This window comes from Meleagris gallopavo, chromosome Z (genome assembly GCF_000146605.3).
Source record: "Meleagris gallopavo isolate NT-WF06-2002-E0010 breed Aviagen turkey brand Nicholas breeding stock chromosome Z, Turkey_5.1, whole genome shotgun sequence".
NCBI classification, from domain to species: domain Eukaryota; kingdom Metazoa; phylum Chordata; class Aves; order Galliformes; family Phasianidae; genus Meleagris; species Meleagris gallopavo.
In genome coordinates, this window is record NC_015041.2 from 11,763,854 (window position 1) to 11,772,200 (window position 8,347).

General features: G+C 36.0%; 1 long non-coding RNA gene across 1 annotated transcript; it reads right to left on the reverse strand.

The window, feature by feature from the left end:
* LOC109363893 lies at window positions 1-3,348 on the reverse strand. The gene is made up of 2 exons (XR_002109775.2): window positions 2,700-3,348; window positions 1-1,509 (listed from the first exon to the last, which is right to left on the reverse strand). It is a non-coding gene; the product is annotated as an uncharacterized LOC109363893 (long non-coding RNA).
* Between the last annotated feature and the right edge of the window lie 4,999 nt (window positions 3,349-8,347).

An 8,347-nucleotide genomic window follows, 5' to 3' on the forward strand; every position in this document is an offset into this window, starting at 1 on the left:
TATAGAATAAGCAGCACCAGCTACCTGGGATTCTTGCAGGAAATAACTTCGAATTTCCTGAGACTAATGTATTTAAAATCTCAGACATAATTTACAGTGGCAACTTTAGGCACTGAAAAAAAAGAGAGGATTTATAGATTGTTAATGCAGACATGACAGACCATCTGCCCTTGCCTTCTGCAACACAAAAACAATGGAATGTCACCAACTATTTGACATCATGCAGACAGATATGGATTTATATTAAATATTTCCTGTTTTGATACTGTGACAACAGAAGGCAGAACACTACACACATATCTGCAACACTCAGTTTCTACCTTATGCTATTCTCATGTTTTGCCCTTTTTAAATTTCTTTTTTTCAAATACTGTACCCTACTGTAGTTTAAAAAAAAATCACGCTCTCCATGACTTGTTAGCCTCACTCAAAAACATCTTAATTTATGCTTGAAAAGTTTTCAGTTCAAACATTGCAACTTTCCAGAAATACTCTAATGACAATATTATTCATTTCCATAAAACCAGCACTCAGCTACTCAAAATGAAAACAAAATAAAGCCACTATCTTTTTTATCTGAGAGCCCATTACAGTTTATTTTTCTAATTGACTTTTTGAACATATCTGGACTACAATGCTCACTAACTCTGTTCCCACACTTTAACATGCAGACAGCTACTTAGAGTTGGATTACCTGCAGACTGTGGGTGATTTGATGTAAGGGATGTCTCCTTTTGTATCACTTAATATGCCCAGTACAGCACCATGGCAGTCAGCAGGAGCTAGAAAAAAGCTGTACTCCTGCTACTGTGGAGCACCCCAGCCTTTTTATTCTCTTATTTGCTAAAGAATCAATTTCATCTCCCATATGGAGTCACGGAGCAACAGGGATGCGTGGAAGCGCACATGTGATTTGCTGCATTTGAAGCAAGAAAGCAGGAGCTAGGGAAAACAAGATATCTTCTAGCAGCTGTGCATAAAACTGAGGACAGGTATCACCTGTGACTTCACAGTACTTTCAGCTCTAAAGTATGGTGTGCTGCATTGCAACAGTACAGCATCTAGAATGTAGCGTACATAGTTACATCTTTGTAATTATTCTGCTGCATAAAGCCACCACTTAAACACAGCATGTAACACAGAAAGCTAGGCAGGTCTTACACAAGCCTGGCAACAAAACCACACAGGAAGCATTTGTGATAAACATCCAAGGAGGGGCACGCTGGTAACTAACAGCAAACATTTTTTTACTTGCCTGCTTTCAGGCTACTTAAGGCTATTCAATTGCCTTGGTATTTTCGTACTTTCACTCTCTCACGCACAATTCAGAGGATGTAGTTCACAATTTTAATATGCCAATGTTGTTTACTTTCCTACCAGAGCTATCTCTCCTAATCCAAGCTGGGCACGTCCCAAAGTCTGCCAGGCATCCCAGGAACGTGGATTCCTCTGAACAGCCATTTCTGCTGCATGCACTGCTGGGAACATTTCATGTAAAGACATCAGAACCTATGGCAGAAAAATAAGAGGAATAAGCAACTGAAAACAGAATTAGGTTTTCTGGGATTACTCAAGTAACCACTATTTTTCCAGTATTAAAGACAGTTCCATCTCACCTATCTTTTCATAGTCAGCTGTCTATGACACTTACACTTGCTTCATAGTTCATGAAGAGAAACAGGCATGCTACAGGATGATTCATCTTAACAGTTCCAGCAATTATCCTAGAAGTAAATTAATTGCTTTGGAAGGCATCCCCTCTCCCTCCCTACAAATCCCACGCTCTGTAAAAGAGTATCAGAATTGTGGCATTACACCATGGGACAACATTGAGAATTAAGCACAATAAATAAGCAAGTACTGTTGCAAAACTCCTAGTTTTATTTTTTCTTTTGAGTAGAAAATTGAAATCTATCCAATAAAGTTACAGTGCACATGATAAAATTATGGGAAAAAATGGTAATCAGAATGAAAACAACAGTAAAACAACAACAAAAATGTTATATTTGAGAGACAGCTTGCTGTTGAAGGATGCTTTACTTAGATATGAAGTCATTTACATAGAAAAAAAATTAAAACAGTGGTTTCTGAACATAGAAATCACTTTCACTCAGCACTACAGGTTAGTATGGGCCCATCACTATTCTATCCCTTGTACTGAATCTGCATAACTTAGCTTATAAATCATAATTAACAACACGTAAAGTAGCTCAAAGCTTGCCTTGTTTTTCCAAGACCTCCATGAAATTGGCATGTTACCTGAAGACCTGCATCACTCTGAGATCATTCTTTCAGACACCCACATGCTATGGTGATAGATAACAGCAAAAGAAACAATGACAACTGCATTCCAACAGTGTGATGAAAATGTTAACCACACAAGTAAGACTCATGCGTGGCTAGCCACTTTCTTCCCAACTGGTCAACCCTCAAGCATGATAACAGAACACAGCAGCATGGCTGCTCAAGTGTAGAATGCATTTAACCTTACTTTCCCATAGTATATTAAACAGACAAATATGAGTGTGATGTAGAGGAAGATTCAAATTCAACTGTCTTGAATTAATATTAATAAACTTTAATTCACAAAGTACTTGTACAGCATTAGGGTAGCTACAGTAAATAGCTTTAATTACAGAAAGTTAACCATGAGTGCAAGAAATACAGTAAGCAAAATCTCCAATAAAGTCTACCCATACCTCTGGTCTTTTAATAAGACTTTTTCTGAAGAGTAGTTGCATGGTTTCACTTTAACACAACAGGCTACACACTGGAAGTTAAAAATACCTAAACTAGTTTCACTTTAACTCAACAGGATACATACTGGAATTCAAAAGTACATAAAAAATTTCAGGTACAACCCCCGACAGCTGTAAGTCACATCATGTCATTTTCTCCTCTTTTTTTTTCCTCAACAGTTATCAACAACCGTGCTTTCTCAGGAAAAAAATAACGTAATGAGTGCTGTGCATTTTTTCAAAACTTTCAGTTCAACTGCATTTTTCTGTGCATCTTCTTCTGACTGAATCAAATCCATGAATTGAGTCTAACTGTTACTAGTGGAGAGGTGTACACCCCACCAAGATTAAGTGATTCTGCACCTCTCAATTGGCTTTTACATTCACCTCTTAATGTGTTTAATCTCGAAACAGAAGATAAACCCAAGTATATAACCACTTGAACAATTTTATGTATCTCTGAGTATTCAGTATTTCTTACAAGTACTTTCTACTGCGACAACTCCAAAATATCATTATAAATATTTAGGATATAATTTGTAGTGTTGAATGAATTTTACTGCCTTGTCTACTGAACTATGACCTTGCCAATAATAATGTAACCCAATTACTCCACTTCCATCTATGTAAAACTGCTGTGTGCATTAATTTAGATAAGCTGCTTTAAAAGTGCTCTTCCAAATCATGATGGTAAGCGCTGTGCTAATAGCAACTGCAGCATCAGTTTCTCAAGTTACTAAAAAACTAATTTGAATGTTCCAATCAGCAATTCAGCACAATTACATTTTTCAGTTATTATTAAAGAGACACAGCTATATTTACCAGCCATTATGGATAAATAATCTTAATGCATATTATTTTCATACAGTTTTATTTTCAAGCAAAAAGTTCATCAAAATGAACATGCAATGGCAGACCTGAATGTCTGCAGCTTTGTCTTAGGTTACTCTACATGTGACATTATCACCACTTTAATAAAACAGACTGCACACAAATTTACTTTATCGTCATCTTAATAATCTTTATGTTTTGGTTCCTTTTATTTATTTCTTTTTTTTTACTGTCAGTCTGAGTTGGTCGAACATGATATTAGCATACTGGTCTAATTTTCTGCTTCCCATTAAGACGTTTCTAGTCTTAATTCATTCCAGTCCATCTGCTTGAAATACTTGAGATGATCTACGATCATCTTTCCTTCAAATGTGCAACTGAAACAGGAATCTGACAACCGTTAGTGGTTCTTACACCTGCAGTATTAGAATGCACGCTGCTAATCTTGTCTCTTAATTTTATCTCTTTGTTGTTACAATCAGTTCTTTATATGAAGATGTTTGGTTATACTTGGAAATTTACCTTCACTGCTTTGAAATAATTCTTCTGAAGAAAACTGAATAAATAGAAGTTACCACCCCTAAAGGCTCTCTCCAAAATAAGCACTTTTTGATTTGGATGAATTCCATTCATAAGGAACTCCTCCAACAAGAATGCATCTTGTTGGGAATTCCTGTCAGAATCCAGACGCATGCCAAGTAGAATACATTATCAGCAACTTCGTGTAAAGCTCAAGTTACACTCAAACCTATTTCAATGGTGGAAATTTTTTTGACAGTGGAGATGAATAATTGCACCCTTTGCTAGTCACGTCCACAAAAACTCATAAAAACTCATATTACTAGTGAAAGCAGGAACAAGCAAACATTATTTTAAGTCACTAATCATATCACAGAATCACAGAATGGCCTGGGTTGAAAAGCACCAGAATGATCATCTAGTTTCAACAGCCCTGCCACAGGCAGGGTTGCCAAAACTGTTAGAATAAATTAGACTTGTAAGAGTATTTATTTTAAATGGGCCTTTATTTATTTATTTATTTATTTATTTATTTATTTATTTATTTTACAGGAAAAAATGACATTCAGTTGCAGTAGAGTATTTTTCAGTGACCAGACAAATAGCATGATCCTTCAGAGGAACTATGTATTTCTCAGAAAAATGCTACCCTTCATTTGAGAGAATATCAACATTTTACTTGTCATAATTATGCTGGGGAAAACCTCCATGAAGAGACAATCCTATTAACAAAACAGATCTTTGTTTTGAAGCAAGACATGCCAGGAAAGGGCTATTTTGCCAAAATCACCTGCCTGTAAAGTGAGGATTAAGATATATTTGTTAATAAATGTCCCTTCTAAGAGCTGACTCTCTAAGATTCTGTTTGACTTCTGTTACTCTAATTTCTTATATGAATTTTCTTTTGCAAACTTCATTAGCAAGGCAGCACTCAGATTTCACAATTAAATAATCTTATCCCATATTTGATTTATTTCTAGTTACAATGAAGTTTGTGTAATCCACAAACATACATCTGTGAAGTCTTTATTTTTATGAGTGAAATGAACCAATCTATTTAAAACACTAAAATATTTATCAGTTTACTAGCTTGCACAGCAGAAATAACATTAGAACGTTACATAATTACCGTAAATCACAAAATGGCTCATATCAGACATTACAAGAAAACTACAAATACATAAAAATATAAAAACACAACTCTGCAGAGTCAGTATAATACATACAGCTACAATATTGGCAAAGAATACATGAAGAATCTGGTAATTCCTTTACTGAATTTCATGAACTGCTGCACAGACTAAATGCAATTCAAGAGCATAAGAACTTCCAAGTAGGTAGATGCTGTGCTGTAACCCAGCACAGCATCTGCCTCAGATAAATCTCCCTCCTCTTAAACTTACACAGGTACTGTGTTTGTGCTGTAGCATGATGCACTATTTTGCTTGGAAGTAATTCTTTGTTTTAATTAGTAAATTCCTAGACTTTTTTTTTTTTTTTTTTGCTATCCACAGGAAGGTACAATAATGCCATTTTAAAATCAACAGATCTCTTTGGTAGCAGAATTACAGTCCGTCACATGAAAACAGCATCTTAGGACTGTCTGTCAGAAGAGTATGTTAAATTCAGTTCAGTTCACACCTACACTGAGTTCACAGAATCTGGATGTTCTGGGTTGGAAGGGACATTAGAGATCATCTTGTTCCAAACCCCTGTTGTGGGCAGGGTTACCACCCACTAGATTATGCTGCCTAGGGCCCCATGCAGTTTGGTGTTGAACACCTCCAGGGATGAGTTCACTGACTGTAAAAATCATGTTAGTCAAAGGTCTGATCCAGCAAACAGATTCCAGTGGAGCCATGGAAAAAATAATTCCTACATCTCTCCTTTTTTTTTCTATACTTTCTCATGGACAGATGCGCAGCAGTCTGTTTTCAACTAACTGCCAGACACGTAGACCTTGTATTAAGCTAAATTTCATATTCTGTAACATAAACACATAATCACCAAAGATCATACATCTACTAGATATAAACCAGCAATTATTAGCTGATTTGTTATAACCTTAACTGGGGATTACGAAATCTGTCTGTTTCTTAGGAAGCTTGTCGATTTTTTAAGTATGAAGAGAGATGAGTGGAAGTTGAAATTGAGCAATGGATTCCTTAATCCTTAAGAACAGCAGTTAGAATGATTTAAATAACGGACTTGGCCGATAAAAGATACACGTAGCTGAAATCCTGCTCACTGTATGCAAATTGAGGATGCTGGCTGGTACAAAAAGTAGATCAGACAGCTATAAACAGCCAGAAAGCTTACTAAATTGAGAGAACTGTTTTTTCTGTTGTTGTTTTCATTTGTATTCACTCATTTCTACAAATATCTAAAAGCAACTGTACTGTATACTTTGGCATTCCTTTAAAAATATATTAAGTTATGGGGAGGAAAAAATAAAAAAAAACAACTGTAGATCCTTGTCTTCCCTCCCCCCCAGTACTAAATCATGGAGATTCAGTGTCCCAAAAAAATAGCACCAATGCTGTCATAGTTGCATGGCATGTTTGAGAATATGTTATCTGAGATCTCTGCAGTACAAGTATCACTGGATGAGCAACATTAGCCAGGTGAATTCTCAGGAATTCTACCTGAATTCCACGAGAGTTCATTAGACACACCACTGCCTTTGATATGTCTCTTCCCTCAGGAAAGACTCCTGGATGGACCACGGCACAAAGCTTCACACTCTAATTCATACAACTCCTCTGTATTTTATGACTTCTTATAATTCAAAGCAGCAGTGAAATAATGCACCGGATGTTTAAGAATTTAAGCCACAACAAATTTCTTAAAGACAGAATGCAGGTGAGCTTCCTGCACTCCTTTGAACAAGATGCTACTGACCTACTATCAGAATTAACAATAGGATAGGGATTTTTTTCCAAAATGTTTAAATAATAATAGTACAGAAACAAGCTGCTCAGATAAGCATTCACTTGCTATACAGCATTTTCAACAGAGAAGCAGTTCAGGCTGGTAAGGGAAGATGAACTATAGAAACTGAAACATCTTGCATGAAAAGGAAAACAGTATGTGCACCCCTAACTTCTCTACACCTCATAATCATCGCTTTTTAAATAGATCAAAGAGTAGCTGAGAGCAATGAAAAGAAACTCATCAGCTTTCATGGGTTTTGAAGAAAGATTCAGTTGAGCAACTTCACAGATCCCATATGACTTTCTGGAAGTGCACTTACTGCAAACTATCACTGACAACTGAAAACTTTAAACGCTATTTCCGCTCTTCAGAAATTAGGAAAGACGTTTGTCCCACATCAGTCGGAATACAGATCTTTTAATCCTTTCCATAAATATTTACAGATTCCTACAATGTCGTTAGCTTATTTTGCTGAGCTGCATATTAAACAACAGAATATATACAATGTTACTTTGTTGCTGATAAAGCAAATACTGGTGAACTGAGAAACTGCTATATAACCCATACTAAATTCTAAGCCTTGCAGAATACACAGATCTTAAAGCCCATCCACAACCTTCCATCCTATGTTAAGTCTCAAAAAAGAATGACTTCACAGGGAGATTTTTCTTCACTGACAGAAAATGAGTACAGACCATAAAAATCCTCTGCATGCAGTGAAAAGTTACTCCTAACGTGAATCACCCCCTCAAATATATGACTTGCACCAACAGTGATGAATTTCACAGGCCCTAAGCACCAACCAAGGCCCTGCAGAAATTGGTGTTCTTCCAAATCTGAAGGTACCTAAACTTTCCCATTGAGCTGCACAGTAATAGCTTTAGTATTTGTGTTGGTATGCTGGATAGGAACAATATACTCAGCCAGAAGACGGTTTCATTTAAATATTAACCACAGTATTTTTTCAATGATTTAAGTATTCCTATTTTGGCAAAAATGGATTTTTACAGCTCACATCAGTGCATTAAAAGTAGAAAGATATCAAATTACACCTTACACTAATCAGCTTCCAGTAAGCATAAGTCATACCACAAAAAACATCCAGTTACTTGTGCATACTAAAGAAATGCTGCTGATTTAAACTTTTCTTTAAAAAGATTTAAGAAATAATTTTATGAAGTATACTATTTTGTACACACACTTATCTTCTACTGCAGTGTGAGTAAGAATGTACTATGGAACAACAAAAAGTGAATACAAAGAGAAACAGTGAAACTTCCTATCTGTCCTCCCTTCTTCAGCAGAGGGCAAAGTTCGCGCTGAAA